The sequence below is a fragment of the Dromiciops gliroides genome, chromosome 4, assembly GCF_019393635.1.
Source record: "Dromiciops gliroides isolate mDroGli1 chromosome 4, mDroGli1.pri, whole genome shotgun sequence".
In the NCBI taxonomy this organism is placed as follows: domain Eukaryota; kingdom Metazoa; phylum Chordata; class Mammalia; order Microbiotheria; family Microbiotheriidae; genus Dromiciops; species Dromiciops gliroides.
The window spans coordinates 463,257,136-463,283,878 of NC_057864.1; the positions used below are offsets into that span (position 1 = coordinate 463,257,136).

Sequence of the window (26,743 nt, forward strand, 5' to 3'; positions counted from 1 at the left end):
CCAAACATTGCTGCCTCCCTACTGTCTGACAGTGCAGTAAATAGATCCCGTCGGTAATAGTGCTCCAAAAGCACATTCTTCCTAACTGGTGAAGTGGAGAGTGCAAGCATTCCCCCCGCCCCGATTTTACAGAATAGGAGACTGAAGCTCCGCGTGGTTGAATCGCGACTTGAAACCGGGCCCTCCCACTGAAAGACCAAAAAGCTCTTCCCACACTAACGTGCTGCCTCTTAGAGGCTGGTGAGAAAAGTAGTACATTGACTTAAAGCGTTTTGCTCTTAGGTCCGTAATTTTTCCTTTGCATTTTACGATACGATGCCTGTATTAATTTCTAACGCAGGATGTTTTCAGACTCATGTAAGGCCGGGGGTATCTAGGTTATCAGGGTGGAGTGATCGTCAAGTTCCAGTCCTTTTGAGGGGGGCAGTATCTCTCGCAATTCCTCCTTAGGAAACACCAGAGGTTGGGAGAGGTTTGGAGGCATTCAGGATACTGTCCTTTGCCCTCAAGACAAGGAAGTGGGGGAGTGGCCACTTTCCCGTTCAGGGAGGAGATAGGAGCAAGCCCTTCTCCTCCCCGCCTTTCTCTCCCGCCCCACCTCTAGTTTCCCAGAGGAGGCAGGTCGTTAGTGCGCCTTTGACCCCCCCCTCCTCTCGGTTTAAAAAACACTTGGCCCCTTCTGGCTGTAGGATATGTGTGCAGGCGTGCATCAGTCAATCAGTAAGCATTTATTAAGTTCCTAGCTGGTGCGAAGCCCTGTGCTAAACGCTGGGTTAGGGGGAGAGGAACGGAATTAGGGCTGGGGTTAGAGTTGGGATGTGTGTGTTGGGGGTGGAGAGGGATTGTTGCACTTTGCAACTCTCCGAGTCTGCAGCCTTTGGGGTTGGCATGCCCACGGGGGATAGCAGGCGTGCGGACAAAGATGGGCAGATGTGTGACAGCAACCCCTCGGGCACCAGTCCGACCCCGGGACATTTTCTGAGCGAGTGAGTGAGCGAGCCAGCTACAAGCACCTGCTTGCTGCTCCAAGGTGGGACTACGGGCTTTAGCGGGGGCGTGCCAGGACTGCCAGTGAGGAAACTGGCGTGTGGGGCAGGGGGAAGACGGCTGCCAGTGTGATTCTGGCCTCCGCGCGTCTGTCTGTCTGTGTGTATGTGTGTGCTAGAGCTGGTATGTGTGAGAGAGGGAGCGAGAGCGCGAGTGTGTGTTGTGTGTAGCGCCAGGCCTAGACTGGCAGCCTGGAAATCTCGCGAGAGCGGCCTCTGGGGTGACTGTCGGGGAGGGGGAGGAGGGGGAGGCGCAGGAGGAGGAGGAGGGAGGAGGGGAGTGGTGTCGGGGAGGTGGAGGGAGGGGGGAGGGGAAGCCCGGGCAGCACCCGGGCTCTGTGGCTTCAGGGCTCTGGGACACAGGGAGAGAGACCGAGAGAGAGAGGAGAGAAGGGAAGGGAGGGGAGGGAGGCGGCGAGCGAGAGAGGCAGCGAGCGAGAGCGCGAGGGAGCGCGCGAGTCCGCCGGCGCAGCCGCCGCCCGAAGCGAGGAGGGGGCGCCAGCCCGCCCCGGCCCGGCCCGGCCCCGGCCCCGTCCCAGCCCCCGCCCGCCTCGGTCCCGGGCGCAGAGCGAGAGGCGCCCGCGAGCCGTCGGCCTCGCTGCCCGGGAGCCCGGCCCCGCCCGGCGCCCGCGGCCTCCGGTCCCTTTGTGAGCGCCCCCTGGGCCGGCGGCGGCCGGTGAGGCGGCAGGGCCTCCTCGGCGCGGCCCGGCCCGACCCGGCCCGGCCCGGCCCGGCTCCCCGCGCCTCCCCGCGCCATCTTTGCGGAGCCCGGCAGCGCTGAGGGCGGGCGCCTCCCGGGCCGGGCCGGGCCCCGCCGCCGCCGCCGCGGCCCCCTCCGGCCCGCCCCTTGTCGCAGCGCTCGGGCTGGGCGGCTGGCGGGGGCGCCGGAGGGGGGGCGGTGGCTCGTCGTTGGGCCCCCTCCTCCTCCTCCTCGTAGTCGTCGTCCTCGCCTCCTCCGGCGGAGTGGAGCGGATCGGCTCCGGGGGGCTGCGGCTGCCCACCCCACCCCGCCCCGCCCCGCCCCGGGCCGGGCCTGGCCTGTCGCCGAGAGGGTAAGCGCGCCTGCGGGGCTCTGGGTGGGGGGCTGGGGGCGGCGGGCTCGGACCCGGGGGTCGGGCCGGTCGGGAGAGGCGGAGGGCGGGGGCCTGCCTGAACCCCCCCCCCTCCTCCCTCGGGCCTCGGCGGGCGCCGATTCCCCGGAGGGGGAGGCGAGGCGAGGCCATGCTGAGGGGGAGGGTCGCCCCGGATTCGGGGGAGGGGGCTTGGAAGCCAGCCAGGCCTCCTTGGGGGGGGGAGGACACCCGAAGGAAACCGGCTCTGACCTCACCACCCCACCACCCCCGTCTGGTGGTCTTGGGGATGTCTTAACGAAGGTGTGTCCTCCTCTAGGGGACGGGGTCGAGCCCCTCTTCCCCCAAATTGTAGGCTCCAGGCCCTCTCCCTCTTGTGGTCCCCCTTCTCTTCCTCCCCTGTCGCTGCCGGTGTGTCCGTAGGAAGGGAGAATGCATCGGATTTGCTTGGATCCGCAGCCAATTCATTTCCCTCTCCCTACCTCCAGGGGTTGCACCCCTCTTTTGGAGGGGGAGCAGAAGGATGTCTCCCCCAGCCCCCACCCCATTCTCTGTACTGCAATGCTGCAGAAGTCCTAGGCTGCTTCTCCATACACAGACCCGTGTCTACACGGAAGGGAGGGGGAGCTGGGAGAGGGAGGTAATGGCGCTTCCCTTGGAGAGGTTACTCCTGCCTTTTAATCGATAACTCTCCATACACCCTTTCCCCGAGATCTGCCCTGGGCAAGTATGCCTGTGATGGGGCTCCCTGTGCAGAGATATTGGGGCTAGGAAGGCCTGGCTCCCATGTCAGGGCCGTTCTGCTGTTTGTCTCTTATTTATTGTTTTTAGTGCGAGATTGACGTCTTTGTGAGCAGGTTGGATTTGAGGCATAAATTCGAATGAGACAGCTTGGTCGTTTCCTCCCCCCCAGTAAGAATGACTGACTTTTTTGTACTTAACAAGAAATTCACCAAGACTTTAGATTACAGGGTGACATAACATGTTTGGGCATTTGTTCCTTCCTGGTAAATTTTTTGTTTTTGGTAACTGATTCTGCAAAATATATAAAGATGGGAAATTTACATAAGAGTAATCCATGTCAGAAATTGTCTGTTTTTAGGAATAGCATTTACTTGCCAATTTGTCAGATTAAAATACCCTGTAAGGTCTGTTTTATTCCAGCCAAGAGGTTGAATTTCCCCAATTTCCCTTTTGTTTATTATTATTTTGAAAACAAACACTCTTAATTTGATTTTCAGCAACACTTGTTGGTTGGCCTACCGATTTGTATTGCCCTCCGTAGACCAGACATTTATTTTTAAAAGGCAAAATTAACTTTCTTAAAAATGTCTCTTGCCAAGAAAGCTTCACTGGTTAATAATGATTAGTCTTGAATGTTATTGCTGGTAATCTTTTTCCCAGCCTCAGAAGTGTTGGTATTTTTGACATTTTCATATATCCTGAATATTTAGGGCTAGGCTAGTTGAAAAATAGCATTTCAGGAAGAGTAAACACAATGTACCCTCCTTTAAAAACTGCTAGAATTAAAAGAAAGATTTCCTTTGGATGTTGAGGGAGTTCGTGAATTATTAATGTACAGATATAATTGTATTGTTATATTAGAATCATGGTGCTTTTAGCTTGTTTCAAGTGTTTTTAAGCTTGGAAATTGTTTACTTTCAAGCTCTCTAAAATGCTACCTATAGTTAGTGGTATATCTTGCAAATGTTCACAGACCAGAAAAATTTGTGGTATTTTAAATATCTTGCTATGTGTTGTGTTTTGCAGTGTGAAAGATTGTTTTAAGGCAGTGGAATATCCGGATGTTGTTGGCCAAGTTGATAGTAACCAGGTTGTAGTCAGATGCCAACTTGTTTTGCCAGAATGAGTCTCATTTTAGTCAGTATGTGTGGCATCACATGCCTCCGTCCCCTAGATATATTGAATCTTTGCATTTAGATGCTTTGACTACTGATTATGAAGGTCGAGAATAATTCATTGGTTTTAGTATCTTGCTTCTAAGTTCTTAATAGCATTGTCCAAGTCAGGTTTCTCACGTACCACTTTTTAAGTAAAAGTTTGGGACTCTTTGCTCAAAACATGGTAGAGGCTGAAAATATGAATGAACAGGTTCAGAGGAGTTTAAGATGGGGAAGATCCACAGTGTAACCCTTCATGCCACCATAAAAGACAAAACGAGGCTAGATGGATTATAGGTCTTATGTTCTTAAATAGTTCATGAACAAAATGGCAACGTACATCACTTCCTGTTCTCCACAACTGCTTCTTTTCTCAGAATTCCCTTTTAATGACTTAATTTTTTGGCATTCTGTTATCAAACTCTAATTCAGTTATAATTCTCATGTTGTGTAGATGGAAGAATCAACTGAAATCTTATCAAAACGTGGATATCGTGAGATTTATCTTGAAAGGTCTGGAATGTCATTTGGTTTATTTTTAAATTTATACTGAAATCTTTTAAGCTAAAAGAATGTTTAAAAACAGTGCTGCAGGGTGGAGGACCTATATCGATATCTATAGCATGAATGAGATGAAAATAAAATGGATGGCTATATTTTCTGTAATAAGGATTTGGGGAGAACAATGGACACAACAAAGAGTTATGAATGTGTGTCAGTTGTGACAAAGGGTTGAGTTGTGTGTATGTTTTTAATAAATGTCAAGGCAAGTACAAGGTAGGTCACTGACCCATATTGTAATGCTCTTCCACTACTAAGGAAGAAACTTTTTTGTTCACTACAAACAAGAAAAAAATCTGGACATAGTTTCCTCTTGATTCTGCCCTTAACTAGCCACAGAGTATGTAACTCAACTTTGAGAATTTATTGATTCTTAGCAAACATTAATACTTAGTAATCCTCCTAGTTATATCTGTCAGCTATTGGAATGAATAGTTATTGAGAATGTATCAAAATCAACAATGTATAAAGATATAATAAAGTTTTATTTCTAGGTTGTTTTACTTTCTTTTTTGTTTGTTTTAACCAGGAGCCCTTTTTTAATAGCCCTTTGTTAGCATTCTCTCATACGTTACCTAAAATAATTCACTGCAGTATCGCTAATTTAAATTTGTAGAAATGAGACACTGTTAAAGAGTTCTTACAAGTACTTAACTTGGCAGCATAGTTCAGGGTTATGCTTGAATAACCTCTTCCTTCTGTAAATGTTGTGTAGTTTATAGAGTACAACTTGCATAAAATGGAAAATTTTGTAATTTTTCATTCAACAGGATTCTTAGATTCTCCTAAATCAAAATACATATCTTCAAGTTCTTGTCCTTGTTTAAGAAGGTCTGATATATCAGATAGAGTGCTAGTCCTGGAGTCAGGAAAACTTGTTTCAGACATTTAGTTGAATGACTAGTTGAGTGATCCTTGGTGAGTCATTCTCAGCCTCAGTTTCTACATCTTTAAAATGAGGACATTGAGCTTGGTGACCTTGAAGGTCCTTTCCAGCTCTAATTCTATAAGCCTATGATCATTCTTTATTATAAGACTATAAGAAAATAAATACTAGTATGATTGAGTGTGGAAGGCACAGACCATTACCATTTAATAACATTCCTCTTGTTGAGTGAACATTGCAATTCATAATGATGAACTTGAAGGTACATTTTAATTCCTATCACTGTTCTGATTCCAAAGTTTATTTATAGGAATTAGGTTTATATAAACATACCCGCCACTATTTGAGATGACTATTTTTGTGTACTTTTAATGACTACCAGCTTAGGCCAAAAGAACCTTTTATAACATACCATAACAGGTTTAGAGCTTAAAGAGAAATCTGTCCTCGGGTTTTTTTTCCCATTGTACTGTTTATTCTGAACTTAACCATAAGTTAAAATTCTGAACCAAATATAATTAGCATTTCCATCTCCTTTGTAGCACAGAAGAGGAGGTTGTATATGAAACTGAGAATCCTTAGTATGGAGAGCTTGATTTTCTTTTTGGAACTCTCTCATTTTACAAATGAGGAAACTGAAATCCAGAGAGATGAATTTCGTTGCTCCAGCTCCTCCAGGTAGGGTAGAACCAGGCTCTGACTCTAGACCCAGGATTCTTTTTGATTTCTGTGTCCTCTCATCAGAATGATAAACCCCACCCTGAGATTTGATTGGGCTTTAAAGGAGGAGTCCCCTTTAAATTATATGGGGTGCCCTCTTTTTGTCATGCCAAGAACTATGCTTTAAATAAAATGTATGTGGAATCATGTGGACAGTTTATCACTACATTTTCTTGGTGGGTTTTTTGTCGTTTATTTTTAAAGGTTACACTTTGGAGAGGGGATAGGGAGAAATTTTTTCTTTTGTTAAAAGTAATTTATCTAGAACCTGATCAATATACCCATTTTATTTGCATTTCAAAGACATGAAAGCACAAGAAATCGGGGTTAGACTCTCCTGCTTATAAGGTTCTTTAGAAAGAGGACGGGGGCAGCTAGATGGCGCAGTGGTTAAAGTGCTGGCCCTGGATTCAGGAGTACCCGAGTTCAAATCCAGCCTCAGACACTTAACACTTACTAGCTGTGTGACCCTGGGCAAGTCACTTAACCCCCATTGCCCCGCAAAAAAAAAAAAAAAAAGAAAGAGGACAATGTGGTGCAGTGGAAGGTGCGGGATTTAGAGGCAATGGAGCTGAATTCAGATCCTGGCTTGCCCCTTAGGTGACCTTGGGCAGCTCACTTTGTCTCTCAAGGTCTCAGTTGAGGATTGGACTAGATGGCTCAAGTTCCTTCCAGCCCCCTAACATTTATAATCCTAGGATTTTGAACTATCGCTAGTCATCATAAAATACAGGCAAGTACTCAATTTAAGCATGAGTTTTGTTCCAAAATCTCATTTGTAAGTTTCATTGTCTATTCCTATAGAAACACTGTTACACAGTTTCCAGGATAGTCCACAAATGCCCCTTTAACTTGTACTCTAGTCATGTGCTAGTATAATGATGCTAGTTTGGAGTTTTGGGCTGTAAGAGTCCACATGCAGTAGGGAGGAGAATATGGAAGTTGAGAACTTCTTTTTCTGGGTATAAGCTCAGTGCTAGGCAATCCTTTCTGCCTTTTTTAGGATGGACTCCTGCTTCAGACACTGTGGGACACTGAACTGACCTTTCTGAGCTTGTTTTCTCTACTGTAAAATTAGAATAATAGTGGTAGCATGCGGATTCGCTTCCATACCTTCTACCCTAATGCACTCACAGTAGCCTAGGCCTACCCTGTCACTGAGTACCAGAATTAATTATTATTCTCCTTTTTTCTTCCTTTTTCTTTTTCTCTTCTTCTCCCCTGCCCTCAGTATTATAAAAACTACCCATTCCCTTGGTGAAACTGATTTTGGCTGTTATTAACAGGAAAGCAGATGTCTTCTAGAAGTATATATATTTTTTCTTTTTGGGGGCAATGGGGGTTAAGTGACTTGCCCAAGGTCACACAACTAGTAAGTGTCAAGTGTCTGAGGCCGGATTTGAACCCAGGAACTCCTGAATCCAGGGCCGGTGCTTTATCCACTGCACCACCTAGCCGCCCCTAGAAGTATATGTTTTTAAGAGAGGATGATTGTCAACCCAAATGGATCTGTGTAAGTTTCAGACTGTTGGGGGGGGGGGCGATTTTTGAACTGGGGGCTTTCATCTTTCATACTGGTCCTGCCTTAGAGGCCTTGAATAACTTGTCACCATCTTGTTTTTACAACCTCTTTTATGCATTCATTCAAAAATCACTTACCAAAGACCTTCTTTTTCACAGACTCATTCCTTACATTACTCATGAAGCTTTGTCAAAGCTCCATTTTCTTTTTTCAAAATCCATTCTTTGCCCTTCCTTGGTACATGTGTACACCCACCATCATCTTGGTGGCACAGCTTTCTTAGCCACATTTCTAATTTTCTGCAATCACATTGTATAGGGGGAGGGTGTCGGTCCATTGGCACCTTTGTGTTCTTTGAATTCTAGGTTGAGCACTACCTGGATGCCAGACCTTACATGATGTTGTGTATATGGAAAATTCTTTAAAAGTATATTTAGATGATGGGGCAGCTAGGTGGCGCAGTGGATAGAGCACTGGCCCTGGAGTCAGGAGGACCTGAGTTCAAATCTGACCTCAGACACTTGACACTAGCTGTGTGACCCTGGGCAAGTCACTTAACCCCAATTGCCTCACCCCCCCCCCCAAAAAAAAGTATATTTAGATGGATAAAGCAGTGGCTCTGGATTCAGGAGGACCTGAGTTCAAATGCAGCCTCAGACACTGGACACTTAACTAGCTGTGTGACCCTGGGCAAGTCACTTGACCCCAATTGCCTCACCCCCCCCCCCCAAAATATATTTAGATGGATAAAGCAGTGGCTTTGGATTCAGGAGGACCTGAGTTCAAATCCAGCCTCAGACACTTGACACTTACTAGCTGTGTGATCCTGGGCAAATCACTTAACCCTCATTGCCCTGCCCCCCAAAAACAAAAGTATATTTAGAAAATTCAGGCCAATCACTTCTGGCTCTGACTTCCTAGTGATATCATCTTGTACAGTCACTTCACCTCACTGGGCCTCAGTTTCCTCATGTAAAAAGAAGGCATTGGGCTAGATAATTTATAAGGTCTCCATCAGCTCCAAATCCATGTTCTTATAGTCAATAAGCACATTCATTATATAAGCCCATTATGTGCCAGGCATTGTGTTAACTGCTGGGGATATAAAGAAAGACAGAAAACAGTCCCTGCCCCAAAGGGGCTCATGGCCCAATGGGGGAGACAACATGAAGACACCCATGTACAAACAAGCCCTATTCTGGATAAATAGGAAATAATTAACAGAGGGAAGCCACTAGAATTAAAGCTGGAGAAAAGCTTCCTGTAGGAGGTAGGATTTTAGCTGGAACTTGAAGGAAGCCGGGAGGCAGAGAGGAGGAGGAAGGAGGAGGAAGGGAGAGCATTCCAGGCACAGGGGACAGAGCTGAGAGATGGGATGTATCGTTTGTGGAACAGCCAGGAGTGAACACTGAGGTGGAGCAGCCTGCAGAAGGTGGAGAGAGCCAGCTGAGGAAGGGCTTCAATTGCCAAACTGAATTTTGATCCTGGAGCTGATGGGGAGCAACTGGGAGTTTATTTAGTAGATGGGTGACATGATTGGACTTGCCTTTTAGGAAAATCACTTTAGTGACTGAAGGAAGGGTGGCCTGGAGTGGGGAGAGACTTGAGGCAAGCAGATGCCCCAGCAGGCTTTGCAGTGGTTCAGGCTTAAGGTTACAAGGGCCTGCGCCAGGGAGACGGTATCAGAGGAGAGAAGGGAGCCTATTCTAAAGACTTTTCTTTTCTTTTCTTTTTTTTTTTTGTTGTTGTTTGTTTTTTTGCAGGGCAATGGGGGTTAAGTGACTTGCCCAGGGTCACACAGCTAGTGTCAAGTGTCTGAGACCGGATTTGAACACAGGTCTTCCTGAATCCAGGGCCAGTGCTTTATCCACTGCGCCACCTAGCTGCCCCCTCTAAAGACTTTTCAAAGCTTAGAGTTGACAGGCCTTGGCAGCAGCTTCCTGTTATGGAGCATGAGAAATAGTGAGGAGTCGAGGATGACTCCCAGGTTACCAGCCCTGAGGACTGGGACGATGGTGGTGTCACCTTTCTCCATATGTCTGCCTTCTGATCTTGTTGGTGACGCTGCCATTTATTCACTTTTCTATGTTTGGAAAATTGGGTGCAGTCCCTCTTCACTCTTTCTCACATCTGGCATCGAATTGTTTACTAACACCATATATGTTTTCCGCTTTCTTATCGCCACTGCCCTAGGAGGACAGGCCCTCATTCCCAGGCTTTGGGGCTGTTGCCTTAGCCTTCATTCTTCACTCCTACACTAACCTTTCTTATGCATAAATCTGGTTGTGTCACTCTTCTCCTCAAAAGTTTTTGGTGGCCACCTATTGCCAGGGGAGTAAAATTCAGACTTCTGTACCTGGCATTCGAGGCCTTGAATAACTTGTTACCATCTTGTCTCTATAGCCTCATTTATGCATTTATTAAAAAATCATTTACCAAGTACCCACCATATGTTGTTGGCACTGGGTACACAAAGACAAAAATGAAACAAGTCCCAACCCTCAAAGAACTTGTGGATATCACATGATTCTCTCCACGTCCGCTGAGCTCTGGGCAAATTGGATTCCCTGTTTTATGACTATGCCTTCTTTGAGTTTTCCTGCTTTCATGTATTTACATACACTATTCCCTGTTCTAGAATATCCTCTTCCCTTTCTTTAACTGTTAAATTTCTTCCCATCTTTTAATTCAGATTCAAATACCTTACTTCTCAGTTTCCAGAGGTACTTTGTTTTGTACTTTTCCAATGTACATTTTCCCTTCTAGATTGTAAGAATAATGAGGACAAGGGCCCTATCTTATTTATGTAAACTTTGTATCTTCCCAAGTATTTAGCACAGTGTTCTGTAAACAGTAGTTACTTAATAGAATTCTAGAAATGTAAGGGAACCTCACAAACCATCTCTGGCCCAACTGGACCCAGGTAGTAGTCATCTAGGGAGGCTCAAACACTGCTGGTGACCAGGGGTTGGGTGTGTGGGTGGGGCTCATAATAAATATTTGTTCATTTGGATCCGTGAAAGTTCTTGCATGGATTTATTGTAATTTATATGTATTTAACTCGAAGGATTTGTGATTTTGAACTTCTACCATCAACCTGCTTGAATTATTAAGTTAGTTTTAGGGAGTTGTCTCAGTCTCATAGAAGTTAAATGTCTTGTCCAGGGTCACTCAGCTACAAATGCTAAAAGGTAGGATTTGAATCCAGGTCTTCTTGACTATATCCACTACTCCACTCTGCTCCAAAACTTTTCAGAATGAAATACACACACACACACACACACACACACACACACACACATTAAAGTTAATACTGCTTGAATATGTATTTGCTTAAGGCTCTATTTTCAATTTCATGTTTCAGTTTATTATAGCTGACAATGAATATTGACTGGTCTTTTTTTTTTCCTTGTGGATCAATGAGGGTTAAGTGACTTGCCCAGGGTCACACAGCTAGTAAGTGTCAAGTGTCTGAGGCCATATTTGAACTCAGGTCCTCCTGAATCCAGGGCTGGTGCTTCATCCATTGCACCACCTAGCTGCCTGACTGATCTTTTTTATTTACCTGATACAGCAATGCTAATTTCCTTTAGTTTGTCTTTTAGTGATTTTTTTTTGTAAGATTGAACAAAGTTCCTAAAAAAGTAGAAGGTGAATAGGAATTGTTAACAAGGCGTTGTGTAGTTGAGGCCTTAAATCTTTGCCGAAATAATTTGTTTCCTTGTTTTTCTAGGTAGGTGGTAAGATGGGGTGGGGAGGGGGGGAAAGGCAGAGCACAAGATGATTGTTTTAAGGTTAAATTGCTCTTTGGCATGGAAGTCAGTCATGCGTAAGGAACTATGACTCTACCTTAGTGAATAATAGTTCGCATCATATAGGCAAAGTATGTCCTTTACCTTTGCACTGAATCTTAAGATTAACTAGCATTTAATCCCTCTATTTCACATAATGGCAAAAATCAATGGGGATATTAGAGTTGCTTCTAGGCTCCATCAAAGCAGACGATAGTTCAGCATATTCATCTTCACGGGATTGAAGGTTTCCCAAACATCTCATCTCAGAGAAGAAATGTAAGATATGCTCTGGTAGTTGACTACCTTTTATTTGTCTCTGACAATATCATTATACCCTTCACCTTCTAGAAAAGCAGAGATGATTTGATAAGAGCATATAGAAAAATATTTTTCCTAAGTATTTTCGGTATGTATGCTGATTGGTCTAATATCTTTATAGATTATTTTGTCTGTAATTTGGATTTTCTAATTCTGTAAAATAATATCAGAAATCAGTCCCTGGATTCAGGAGGACCTGAGTTCAAATCTGGCCTCAGACACTTACTAGCTGTGTGACCCTGGGCAAGTCACTTAACCCTCATTGCCCTGCAAAAAAAAGAAAAAAGAAGTCAGTGCCCTTCAAAAAATCCTATTTAGAAAGATTATGTAAAGGAAAGTGATCAGGAATTGTTTGTCTTTTTAGATCGAGTGTTATATTTCTCTTTGAAATACAAGCAAGGTAATTTTTAATTTTTTAGGTTTTTTGTTTTGTTTTGTTTTTTTGGTGAGGCAATTGGGGTTAAGTGACTTGCCCAGGATCACACAGCTAAGAGTCAAGGGTCTGAGGCCAGATTTGGACTCAAGTCCTCCTGAATCCAGGGCCGGTGCTCTATCCACTGCGCCACCTAGCTAGCTGCCCCATTTTTAGTTTTTTAGAAGTAGAGTATTTTAATATTTACCTATTTCTTGGTTATGTCTTTGACTTGGAATGGATTGAAGTTAACTCATTGGTAAAGTAAAAACTGGTAGATAGACCTAACGTACATCAGATTAGCATTCTGTAATGCTCCAGAAACCTTAAAGCAATGGATTTATTTGTGTTTCTTTAGGAGAGACTTTGTGAGACCTGGACCTGGTCAGGAAGACCTGGACTCAAGTCTGGCCTCTGGCTCATAGTGAGTGCGTGGCCTTGGGCAAGCTAATTAATGCCTCTCTCAGTGTTTGAGGTAACTCTCTAAGATTCTAAGTTGCAGAAAAGATGTTGATCTGCATTGGTAGAAGTAGATTTTTTATCTTCAAGTTCCCTGAAATCACAGGTCCGGCCTCAGTTCCCTGGATGCCAAAGGAAAGGTGTTAGGCCTTGTGTCTCTGTGGCATGGATGTGACTTATTTAGTAATAATCAAGTAAATCACTAAGAGCATTAAAATATTGCAGGATTTCTGTTGTTAATGGTATCCTTGTGTGTGTTAATTCCTTCATATCTCAAGAAACTGGTGGTCATTGATCCGTGGGTTTAACACCACAAAGGACTTTGTAGAGATCATCTCGGCAACCCCTTATTTTACTGATGAGGAAAGTAAAGGCCACAGAGGTTTCAACTTTGTCCAAGGACACACCGATATTAAGTAGCAGAGTTGAGATTTGATGGTCAGTCAATCCAGACAATATAAAGTAATGAATGGGTGATGTCCCAGTATACTAGTTAGTAATTACTTCAGTCCTGCGGTCTCATCAATTGGGTACACATAGAAACCCATCTTTGCTTTCTTAGGCTCTGTGATTCTTGTAGAGGTCCTTTGATACATAAATGATAGAATTAGGGGTTGTACTTAATGATCTGTAAGCCCTCTTACTTCTTTTATTGGTACCTAGCTACTCCTTTCTTCCTCCTCATTCTTATCTAAACCAGGAACCTCTTCTGGAGCTTGTATCTATTTTTTTTATTTCTTTATGCTGGTTGTGGTTTGCAAGTTATTCTTGGTAATAAATATTCTGTAACATGTGTGTCTACTCACTTCTGAATGGACTTGAATGAATTTAGTATAGAAAGGAAGGAGGAAATGAGATTGAAGCAACTAGCAACAGTTAATAGATAGGCTAGAATGTCATCTCTTTGAGGGAGGAGGGGAAGGGCTCTGTTTCATTTTTGGTTTTGTATGCCCAATGCCTAGCACATGTCCTGGTAGGCATCTTAGTAGATGATTGTCAAATGGAATCTATTTTGGAGGAGAAAGGTTTTGAAATATACAATTACTAACTGAATTTTGAGGAAATGAAGAGAAAACAGGACTGCAAGAAAGGTTTTGTTGTTTTCATCAAACAAGAAAGCTTTTTCTTTCAGAATGCTACAGTTTTGAAAACACAGCATCGTTTTTCTGAGGTGGATTAACAAGTTCACCTTTTAGAATGCAGCATTAACCTAACCCTAGCCCTAACTTGAATTTTACACTTTTCTTTGAAATCAGCTGAATTTAATGAAACCTATTGTCATCTAGGAGTCTTTGGAGACTGGCTTTCTCTCAGTTTAAGTGGGGGTGGGGGTGGAATAGTTTCATAGAATGCTAAGACTAGAGGGAACTTAGATCAATCTAGGAGTGGTGAGTCGTGAAGTAGAGGTAAAAAGAGGGAATTGATGTCATAATAATGATTTTGTGTTAGAAAGCCATATTATTGATTAGCCATGGAATAATTTGTGCCCCAAATAAACCTTAGTCAAGTTTATCACGTAGGAAGGTTTGAAGTATATCATTCTTTATGCAGTTTAGTTTCTTTCTCATGTATAAACACATACATGCTCACGTGCTGCAGTGCCACCATCCCACGGCCCTGAATAGGAGCAGCATAGGATTTAAAGCTTGCTTGGCCACAATGGCATTTCAGATTTCAGGAACAACCCTCATTTCATTTCTCCTTCTTAGTGTTGGGATGTTTTGTTTTTAAATCTTGCATACGTGATTTCCTTTTGAACATTGAAAATGTGCATGTTCTGTAAACTAGTTGTATCTTTCACATCAAGTCAGCAAGCACTTAATGAGGACCTACTGTGTGCCAGACACTGTTTCAAGTGCTGAAGATACAAATAAGAACAACAAAAACAGTCTCTTGTTTGCTTTTACGGGGCAATGAGGGTTAAGTGACTTGCCCAAGGTCACATGGCTAGAAAGTGGCTGAGGTTGGATTTGAACTCAGGTCCTCCTGAATCCAGGGCTGGTGCTTTATCCGCTGTGCCACCTAGCTGTCCCCAAAACAGACTCTTAAAACTACTCCCTGTTCTCAGGGAGCTTCCATTCTAATGGGAGGAGCTAGTGTGCAAATAGTTATGTACAAACAAGCTATAGACAGGATCAGTGAGACAGAATCTCAGAGGGAAGGCTCTAGCACTAGGGGGAATTGGGAAAAGCTTCTTGTAGAAGGTGGGATTTTAGCTGGGACTTAAAGGAAGCCAGAGCAGCCAAAGAGTTAAAGATGGGGATGGAGAGAGTTCTAGCTATGGGGGACAGTCAGTGGAAGTGCCTAGTGTCTGGAGACTGAGTGTTCCTAAATCATAGTACATGGAGGTCAGTAAGCTGTAAGAAGCCTGGGAAGGTAGGATAACGCCCGATGATGAAAGACTTGAAAAGCCAGAGCATTTTATATTTGATTCCAATGGGGGTGGAGTGACATGGTCAGACCTGTTCTATTTAGGCCTTCACTTCATTAGCTGAATGGAGAATGGACTGGAGTGGGGAGAAACTTGAGGCAAGGAGCCCGACAAGAAGGCAGTAGTTTAGGGGTGGGGTGATGAGGGTGCCAGGGGGGGCAGTAGTGCTGGTGACAGTAATAGAAAAATTAGGAAAGGGAGAACTGTGGAGATAGCCAGTTCATTTTTTGACATGTTTCAGTTTAAAATGTCTATGAGGAAGGGGCGGCTAGGTGTCGCAGTGGATAAAGCACCAGCCCTGGAGTCAGGAGGACCTGAGTTCAAATCTGGCCTCAGACACTTGACACTTACTAGCTGTGTGACCCTGGGCAAGTCACTTAACCCCCATTGCCACAAAAATAAATAAATGTCTATGAGATTTAGCTCAAGATGTCTAGTAGGCAAATGAAGACTCAAAAATGGAGGTCAGGAATGATGTTAGTGCTCTACAGAGGCCTAGAGATGATCACTGAAGCCCTGGGGGCTGAGGAGATCAAATGAACTAACATAGAAGGAGAGGACAGAGCTTTAGGGTTAGTGGACATGCCGTGGATGAAGAGCCAGCAAAGACAACAGAAGAATTGGTCTGACTGATAGGGGGAGAACCAGGTGAGAGTAAGGAAACCTAGAGAGAAGAGAATTTCAAGGAGATGGCACTTGTAGTTTCTCCACAGACAGATGTTGAGCTTGATAAGTGTAAGGGTGCTGTATGTAAAGCTCCTTACAGGGAACTTATTCATGAGAATGAGGGACTGACACCATCAGAAAAATGACTAGAATCTCACCTAGCCATAAGTGCATGTCTCCCGCAGAGGTGAATTTCCCTGCAAGAAGATCCAGTGCTGGTCTGATAGGAGGACTTGGAGCCGGATCACAGAAACTTAGAGAAGATGAATGAATGAATGATTTGTTAAGTGTTTCCTAGGTTCAGAGCACTGTAGGGGTACATAAAGTCACTGCTCTTCAAGTTGCTTACTTTCTCCTAGGGGGGAGACATTGCTTAGAAAAGAGTAAAGAAGGTGATTGACAGTTTTGGGCGCTGCAGGGAGGTCAAGAAGGATGAGGATGGAGAAAAAACCATCAGATCATTGGTAACTTTGGAGAGAGTAGTTACTGCAAAAAGTTTGAGTGAGAGGAAAGGAAGTGGATGCACTGATTGAAGACTACTTTCTCTAGGAATTTAGCCAGGAAAGGGAGGAAAGAGAAGGAAAATTGCTGGGGGGGCAGGCGGTGGTGGACTGATCAGATGAGGGTTTTTTGAGGATGGGGTGACATAGGTGAAGTAGACAGGGAGATAGGGAAGATTAGTGAGAGGTGATCATAGAGAGGACAGTTTGCTAGAGAAGATTGGATAGAATAGGGTTACAATGTGCATATAGAGCGATTTTAGCCTTGGTCAGAAGGGCTGCCTCATCATGGAAGACAGGTGAAGGAGATAGTGGCAGAAGGCATTCTGGGTAATGTGAAATGAGAAGAGGGAATTTTCCATTTTTTCACTGAAACAGGAGGTAAGGTTGAGGGGTATGGGTGAGGACATGCTTTGGGAGATTTGGATGAGGAATGAAAAGGTTTATAAAAGGTGCTGTGGTGAGTGGGATTGTGAATTGGTAAGGAGGTGTAAAAAAAAAGGATAACCATGCTATAATGAAGGCGTAGTGATTCAAAGAAATCACATGGAATAAGGTGTTTTAATGTGAAATTTGTGTTTGGGGTGGTGATTACAAACACCGTTTACATCGTGTTAAAGTACTACCTAAACTGTTCTAAGTATTATAAGGTATCAAAAGGTTCAAAAACTGAATTCTGAAATTTCATCAGTTGGGTATTACATTGATAAAAGCAAGCAATTTACAAAAAAAAAAGGTCTTAGGATAATTATTGTCTATTATAGTCATCTTGAACTACTCTTCAAGATTTAGATATGAAAATTCACTATTCAGTACCTTCTTCACAATTGAAGGCTATTTCCCCCATTTTTTACATGAAGAAACTTATGTCCACAGGTCCTCTTGTTTTCTTACCCATATTACTGTACCTCTCCGGTGTCACCAATTTGCTAATTCACTAAACATTTATTTATTTACTACTCTGTGCATAGTATGAGGATTGAGACTAGAAAAAAGAAGTTAATAAGGATGTGTAAGGAAAACAGCTCTGGCCAAAGTTTATCTTAGTCTTTTTCCCCCTGCTTCCTGTCTCCATAGCATTTAACAGCATTTTTCATCCCCTTCTGTTGTGAAACTTTTTTCTCTTGGCTTCTGTGACATTATACTTTTCCTTTTTCACTTACCTATCTGAACATTCCTTCTTTTGCTTTTTTTTGGTTCTTATTCTGCTGCATCCCCTAAACCAGAAGTTCTCAAATGTTTTGGTCCCAGGAAGTCTAGATGGTCTTTGAAATTGATGACACCCTGCCTCCCCCAAGAGCTTTTGTTTATGTGGGTTATATCACTTGATTAGAAATTAAAATGTTAGCATTGGTGAGATTTTTAAATATCCTAGTGTTACTATTGGATACCATGTCCTACTGTAACTGTGTTTTGGCATATTACTTAGTTTTGACATGGGACCCTATAAAAGTGTCTCGGGGTCCCACTTTGAGAACTGTTAGTCCTAGTCCCAGACTGCTTTTTATTCAAGGCTTTTTCCTGTCTCTTTCCCCCATTTTAAAGCTCCTCTATTCTTGTTACCTGTATGCTAAAGTCTCCTCACTCTGTTTCTCTGACATCTCACATGTGTTCCAGGTCTATTATTCAGTTAACTACATGTAGGCTATCACTCCTTCCTTGCCATGTCAGACACCAAAACTAAAAGCTCATCTCTGCCCCCAAATTGGTTTTCTTACCTAATCCCACATTACAGGTACATGACCCGCCCCAAACAACAACAACAACAAACTTTGGCTAGAAAAGCCAAAAGCTAGAAAGTTTACAATGTGCTCTTCTTCCTCTGCTCTGTTTAGGCTATCATAAAGTCCTAACCTTTCTTCCTATTGCAGTCTCTCCAGCTTTGCTTTTTATTTCAGATTTTGCTAATATTTTTGTGAAGAAGAGCTATTTTTTATTCTCTGATAGCATTGGGGATGGGGAGAAGGTAGCTGGTAAATCCCAGAATGTGCCTGGGGTAGAATACTGCTAGTGAAATTGTGGGATTGATTTTCTTACTGTATCCTCCTTGCTGGAAGTCCCAGTAAAATTCAAAAGGATATGTGATGGTAGTAGTAACTAGTTTGGAGGCAGCCAGATGGTGCAATGGATATGTTGGACTTGTAGTCAAGAAGGAGTTGAGGGCAGCTAGGTGGCGCAGTGGATAGAGCACCGGCCCTGGATTAGGGAGTACCTGAGTTCAAATCCGGCCTCAGACACTTAACACTTACTAGCTGTGTGACCCTGGGCAAGTCACTTAACCCCAATTGCCTTACTTTAAAAAAAAAAAAAGGAATTGAGTTCTTGTCTGGCCTTAGACAGTTTAAGCCATGTGACTCAGGGCAGATCATTTAACCTTTCAGCCTTAGTTTCCTCACCTGTAAAATGAAGAGTCTGAATACAGCCTCTAAGGTGCTTTTTAGCTCTAAAACTGAAATTCTATGATTACAAATTAATCTGGAATTATAATTGATTAGTTCTGGAAGGCTCAAAACTTTCTCAAGGGTACAGAGCTTAGTAAGTAACTGAGTTGGAACTTGGCATTTGATAGGACCCATGCTTTTTTCAGTTATTCTATGCTGCTTAGAAACTCATTTTAGACAACTGCTAACACTTTCCCATTTTCTAATTCATACTGTGCACTGGCACTGGCCTAATTCTCTTGTTCAGGCATCTGCAGTCACACTGTTGCCTACTTCATATAGATTTTTCAAGGTCCTTTAAAGATCTGATTTGCTTTTCAAGGCTTTCTACAATTTGACCCTACTTTATCTTCTCCTACCTTATTTCCTGGTGCTTCTTAACAATAAGCAGAGAATTAATTTATGTTGTATGTACATTTCTGACATTGCTGGATAAACTTTGTACTCAAGTGCCAAAATGTTTCCCAAAGCAGGTATTGAATTAAGACCTCCCTAAATAATGTGGGCAGCTAGGTGCAGAGCAGATAGAGTGGTGGGCCTGGAATCAGGAAGACTCATCTGTCTGAGTTCAAAGCTGACCTCAGACACTTACTAGCTCTAAGACCCTGCGCAAGTCATTTCACCCTGTTTGTCTCAGTTTCCTCATCTGTCAAATGAGCTAGAGAAGGAAATGGCAGGGGCAGCTAGGTGGCACAGTGGATGGAGCACCGGCCCTGGAGTCAGGAGGACCTGAGTTCAAATTTGGCCTCAGACACTTAACACTTACTAGCTGTGTGACCCTGGGCAAGTCACTTAACCCCAATTGCCTCACTTAAAAAAAAGAAGAAGAAGGAAATGGCAAACCACTCCAGGTTCTCTGCCAAGAAAACCCCAAATGGAGTCACTAAGAGTTGGACATGACTGAACAACAAACGACAACAAATAATGATGAAAGAGTTATAGTACAAAGGGGAAGACGATGAATGTTTGGATAAATGCCTACAGGTTTAGATTTTGCCCATTTTATATCATTATTGTTTTTTGTTTTTTTAGTGAGGCAATTGGGGTTAAGTGACTTGCCCAGGGTCACACAGCTAGTAAGTGTTAAGTGTCTGAGGCTGGATTTGAACTCAGGTACTCCTGAATCCAGGGCTGGTGCTTTATCCACTGTGCCACCTAGCTGCCCCTTGCCCATTTTATATCAAGGTACTTGTATGTTATTATAAAGCTAGAATCGGTTTTCTTATGAGAAAGGACAACTACTTTCACTTATGCTGGATCTTTTGTAGTAGACATTCTTAACTGTCTTGTGGAGTCTCTGGAGTAGTCTGGTAGCCCTTTTCAGAATCAGTTTTTTGAATGTACAAATTAAATGAAATAGAATTACAAAAGGAACCAATTCCTGAGTATAGTTGCCAAATTATAAAATAAAAGTTCATGAACTTAGACTAAGAACTTCTGTCAGAGCATTAGCTTTCTTGAATTATTTTAATGTAGCTTAGAAAAAAAAAAGTGAAAAGCTTTTTCTTTTTTTGAAGATTGCAGTTACTGATTATGTATGATGAGTTTATATTTACAAGATCACTTTTCTTTTCAGATTAGTGAACTCTTGGTTTATTTTGGTCTTATTAATAAAGCATTCCAAGTTTTTAATGTAATGTGATTTATTTATCTTATATTTTTTAAAAATGTAAGCAATAATTTAGAAGACTAAGCAAATCTAATCTGAATACAGTTACTTTTAAATTACCCTATGATAGTTTACTTGATTCTGCCTATTTGTCTTTTGGTCTTTATATTTAAATGATAGAGTCCTAACACGATATAGCATGTCTTGTAGTATTAAGCAGTCAACTTGGGTATACTGCTGTGGGATTAATTTTCTTTTGTTCCAGCAAATACCAACAAGATAGGAAATCTTTCTTTTCTGAAAACAATTTTCTTGTCTGCTTCATAATTACTTCGGAAGCTGTTCATGCAGTAATCTGTTACTGACAGATCAGGATTTTCCTTTTTTTTTCCTCCAGAGCACGTGTACTTGCTGCTCATGTATTAAACATCATATTTGGGATATTTGGGATATTGCAGGTAGAAACTGAGCTCTTTCATCAGCTTTCAGGCTTCATAAGGTTGAGGATTCCCCTCCTTCAATATGTTGTGTGTGAAGAGTAGCTGTTCAGTAAATATTTGAAAGACTGGTTACTTTATGGTTGCTTTGATTTACAAATTGGTTGTGGTAGTTACCATATTGAATTAAATCAATTTAATTGAATAATTATGCCATTTTCTTGAGGTTGGTTTTTTAAAAACCCAGTCGTTACCTGGCCATGTTAGAACATAGACTGTTACAAATGCTAAGTATGTCAGTGATTTGTCATTGAAAGTATGTCTTCAGCTGTTCAAAATTGGCATTTTTTTCCTTTAATCTTCCTTTGGTGGAGAGGTGATCAAATATATTTCTAAATCAGGAACTTTTTCAATGATGTTTTTAAAGAAGTTCATTTTGTAATCTACCTTATTAAATAGTTTGAAATATATAAATATTTCTTGCCTTTAAGTAAATGAGTTTTGTTCAAATGTATTACCAGAAAATTAAATGTAAAAGACAAAGGAACTTTGAATTAATTCAGTAAGTAAGTCTGTGTATTTGTGGATTCTACAGAATGTTACTACAGAGACTTAACTATTCTTAGCTTTATGCAACAAATAAAATATCTAAGCAATTTGCATGTACGGTGGTTAGAACTTTATTCTTATATAATGAATGTAGACTCTTCCTGCTTACACACACACACACACACACACACACACACACACACACACACACACACACAACTGGATGGGAGTTCAGATAGGGACATTTGAGATTATACTTCATTTTAGTTAACCTTTCCTTGATCAGTTGTATTTCTGAGATAGGTGGTTTGGAGAATTAGGGACTTATGAAGTCTTTTACAGGATTTTTAGTTGTCCGCCAGAGTAGAACAGCTTTGTGATATTGCAGGCAGCATGGGCAAATATTTAAGAGAAAGGACATTCCTGAATTTCTGGGAATGTTCAGATATAGGGAAACTACAGGAGTGTATAGAGGCTGGCAAGCCATCACTGTATTAGAGACATTTAATTAAATTCACCTTTATGATTAGGTACCTACTCTGCAGTATTGCAGTATTCAAAGTACTTGAATACAGGTACTTTTTTTTTTTTTTTAATTTTTAGTGAGGCAGTTGGGGTTAAGTGACTTGCCCAGGGTCACACAGCTAGTAAGTGTTAAGTGTCTAAGGCTGGATTTGAACTCAGGTACTCCTGACTCCAGGGCCGGTGTTCTATCCACTGCGCCACCTAGCTGCCCCCAAAGTACTTGAAACAGGAAGAAAATACAGTTTTTTCTCCTTCAAAACTGAGAGTATGGCTTCAATGAAAAATTGTGAAATAATTCAGCCACTTGGACTTAATTGTAGTGTATGATATGAGGCTCCTCTTTTTGGTCACAATGCTGTTTCTAAAATTATGTATGCCGTTCCTCAGTGTTTTGTAATACTGGATCTCTTTTGGTCCTATTTTTGAATGATTTGATTTATTTTTCATCTACTATATTGTGCCTGGAATGTACTCTCTCCTCTACTGCCTCAGAATCCACAGCTTCTTTCAGGACAGCTCTAGTGCCAGCTCTTTCATGAAGCCTCTGCTGACCATCCATCTCTCCACCCCATGTCCTCCCCAGGTGGAATATAAAATACCACAGGGCCAGGACTGCCTTTTTTTCCAGTCTTGGAATACAGGAGGTGCTTAATAAATAGCCGGTGAATGAATGAACCAGATAGTTTGGGTAATTGTTGTTTTGAAATGATCAGTTTTGAAATCTAGCAGGCAAATTCTAGGATTATAGACTTAAAAGCTGGCATCGTTGGATAAGGTTGTTTCTGCTACAGTTAAGTAGATGGCCACTGGAGTTCCTTCCCATCCTGAAGTTCTGTAATTCGGTGACATTTCCTTCTTGAGGTCATATTTGATTCATTTTATATTATAATACTGTCATATCCAGTCAGCCAACAATTTCTTTGTTTTAATTCCTCTCCATTCCCATTGCTACCACTGTTTGGTGTTAACCACCTCACTATGGGGCAGTTATTAAATTCCAGACATTTATTTGCAAGACATTGTTAAACAAAGTTGAATAACAATACAATCTCATCTGTGAGGAAGCTTACAATTTAATAGGGAGATCTGATTTTTACACAAATAATGCAGAATATGAGAGTAGAATAAGACTAAAGGAGAAAAAAGAGCCAGATGAAGTGTTATAGGAAATTTTGAAAAGAGCCGGATATTAGTGATCACTTTCATTAGATAAGGATGGAGAGATCAAGGAAACTTTAATGGAGGAGGTTTCTCTTGATTTAGGCATTATTAAAGAGAAGGATTTTGACTGACAGAGGTGGAGAACAAATGTGTTCCAGATATAGAGAGGACTAGACTGCCTGTGGGAATATACAAATCAAACTAATAGCATCTAGTTTGTTGGAACTTTTGAGTATGTGAAGAAAAGTCGTGTGAAATAAGGCTTGAATGGTTAGTGTGAGTTAAACTGTGTTGGCAGATGCTGCAGAGTTGGTATTTTAGCCAGTAGTCAGAGGATGATATATTGACTGATTTAAGTGAGGCAGAGTCACACGGAGTTGTCAGCTTCACTGTCTCTTCCAGAATCATTGAAGTCCAGTGGTAAGACAAAAGTCAGGACGACTGGCCATGGCTTGAGTTGACCTTGGTGTCTTTATTGTCTGACCAATCTCTAAACGCTCCACAGTTGTCTTCATGGCCTTTGGAATATTGTTTTCATCTGCTCATTCCACCAGGGAAGTCTTCACATGCATGGGAAGACTTCCCCTACCTGACTCATTAACTAACAGGTTTGATGCCCATTGGTTCCTCTCAACCTGGTTTAGCCCTTCTACCAAGACAGTTTAACTGGGATGTGGCCACTGAGTGTTCTACAGTTTCTTGGAGCCACAGGTGAGTAGTGAATAGCAGGTGGACACAAAAAGTAGATTATTAGCCCTGGAAAGGTCTTGGCAAGCCCTCACACCAGAGGTGCTAGTCCTCCTTGAACACCCATCCACCCCAGCTAATTATCATTTGGAAGTCACTGAAGTTAAAAAAAAGCATAATAACTGGGGTCTTTAGTATTTTATCTACTTCAGTCTTGCTTACATTTGCTGCCAGATTAGCTTTCCTTTCATTAGGAGGGATTGTGAAAGGCTTTTTATAGAAGATAGTGATTTTAGCTTCAACTTGAGGGAAGCCAGGGGAGGCCAGGAGATTGAGATGAAGAGGGAGAGAATTCTAGGTATTGGAATATCCCACCTTCTACCAGAAGCCTTTTTGGATCTCCCTTGGTGCTTGTGCTGTCCCTGTCTTCATTCTCTAGAATTGATCCTGTGTGTATTTTGTTTCGATGTATTTGTTTTTATTTGCATGTAATCTCCCCCATTAAACTGTAAGGTCCTTGAGAACAGGGAACTGTTTTTTGCTTTTCTTTGTATTCTCAGTGCTTAGCACAATGCCTGGCATGCAGTAGGCAAATATTTAATAAAAACACATTGACTGGCTAATAGCCAGTGAGAAATGCCTGGAGTTGGGGAAGATGAAATAAATGTTTTGTGTAAGTGATAGCCAGGAGGCCAGTGTCACTGGATCACCGAGTACAAGGAGACTTAGAAAGGTAGGAGGAGGCCAAATTATGACCAGATTATGAAGAGCTTTGAACAACAAATATGATTTTATATTTAATCCTGGAGATAATAGGGAGCCACTGGAGTTTATTGAATAAAGGGGTGAATATGGACAAGGTTGCACTTTAGGAAGATTAATTTGACAGCAGAGTAGAGGCTGGACTAGAGTGGGGAAAGACTCAAGGCAGGGAGATACACCCCCCTCCGCACCCAAGGCTCTTGAAATAGGCCAGGCTTGAAGTGACTAGTAGCTTCCTACTTCTACTCATATATCACACAAAGCAACTTTTAGGAGGTCGTAAGGAAATTAGTTTGATGGCTAGAAAGCCTTCTCATTGTATTTTGTTAGGGTCCTCTGGGGAGCTGGGGTTTTGCCAGTAGCTTTAATGTTTGTTGGTTGAATGAATGAAATGTCAAATTCTACAAGGTAAAAGACTATTAAATCATAGAAACAAAATAGAGAACCATGTCACTACTGGCTAAGTGAATGGTGAGAACTATGGGCATTGTTTTGAGTAGGATCTCTCACAATTTATTTAATCCCTGAATTTAATTTGTTTCCAGAAGTGGCATTAAGCACAATGGTAAAAGAGGCCTGTTTCACTAAACATTGATTGAAGTCATTTCTTGGAGTTTCTGTTTATTCATCTTGAAAATGATATTTGACTGTGATCTCGTTTATAAAACCCTTTTAGTTTAAAAAAAGTCACATGATTCTAAATCCTAGAGAGCTAAAAATGCAGGTTTGGGACAGGATTTGGGCTTGCTAATTTGGGAGATACTGTGACCATAAAAGGTGTATTTTTCCTCGTTGGTTATTTTTAAAAGTCCAAATAACCAGCATAAAGAAGTTTGTCAGAAAGCAAGAACATTGGACCAATTCAGAGACATCAGATTTGAAATTATTTTTGCATTTGAGTAACCAGTTTTTTTAACAAGCCAGCAAAAAAGGAAAGAGTCTTTTAAATTCATAGGATTTTTTTTTCCTACCACTTTCCCTTAGTAATCTAAGGGGGGAAAAAGGACACTTTCTACCTCTATTGGAACTTTCAGTTTGAAAATACTTTAAATTTTAAACACTTAATCGGAGAGCCTTTTTGCCTTATGAGGTGTCTGTGTATAGTGAAAAGCCCTGGCTAGCTTTGGAGTCAGGAAAGCTGAATTTGAGTTTTAGATGTGTGACCACATGAGAGTCAAAATAGCTAGGAAGGTGTTTCTGGGCCTTAGTTTGCAAAACAAGAAGAATCATCCTCGCCTTTCATGGGAGTTGCAATGGTGGTCAGATTTCAGAGTCATTCTGTAAGGAGAAAATCCAATGTAGTCAAAAGTACCCTCAAAAACCTAAAATCATCTGTAAAATACAGTACAGTCCTTTTAAACTTTTAGAGCTTAAAGTGTATTTTTAAAACAAGGCAGTCCATATCAGAGCTCATGGGTCAAAGATGGTTGCTTTGGAAACATCAGATGTAATTTTATTTGCCAAAGCTCCAATGAAGTTGTTGATTCGGAGAGAGGTGAACTCTAGGCAAAGACTTAGCTGGCAGGAAAACTTGGACAATTGGGGAAAGATAAAGTTTTGGGGTTTTTTTTTTTTGCTGGGTAATGAGGATTAAGTGACTTGCTCAGGGTCACACAGCTAGTAAGTGTCCAGTGTCTGAGGCCAGATTTGAACTCAGGTCCTCCTGAATCCAGGGTTGGTGCTCTATCCACTGTGCCACCTAGCTGTCCGATAAAGTACTTTTGAAAGAGCTTCATAGAAAAATGCAATTCTATTAGAGCATGATCACCCCACTACATGACTTTTTCAACTTCCCATTTCATCATGAGGCAAGAAATGAAAAAGGAAATCAGAGAGAAGGATGAGGAGGGCTAGGCCTTCAGTATGACCAGGAATTCTAGAAAGGACCATTAAGGTTGCTCCATCAGCCTTAGCAGAATGAATAAACTGTCTCTTGTTATGGCAAAGAGAACATTTTAGAATCCCTCAGTGGGGGAGATGCTCACACACACTCTGAGAGGCAGCAGGAACAAACAAGATTCCTTTTCCCTCTGGGGAAATATGCTCACTGAGTAGAATGGAGATTGGTGCCATACTGTTTATATTGTTATTTTCTTTCTCCCCCCCCCCCAATATAGTTGAATTTAGTAAGTTGTGTATGTATGATGGGATTCCATTGGTACCTGTTGTTTCAGAGGGCTGTGGAGATAGTCTATGTGCAAGTTAGTTATCATTACTAATGATGGTTAATACTAATCATTAATCAGTCAGTAAGTCTATTTATTAAGTGCCTACTGTGTGTCAGAC

At 42.1% G+C, this 26,743-nt stretch overlaps 1 protein-coding gene across 1 annotated transcript in view; it reads left to right on the forward strand.

Annotated features, from left to right (window-relative positions):
* The first annotated feature begins 1,985 nt into the window (after positions 1-1,985).
* Positions 1,986-26,743, forward strand: part of TAOK1 (TAO kinase 1) — a 144,705-nt gene continuing 119,947 nt past the window's right edge. The window contains 1 exon segment of the mRNA XM_044004206.1: positions 1,986-2,098. The gene's annotated coding sequence lies outside the window, so the exon portion shown is untranslated.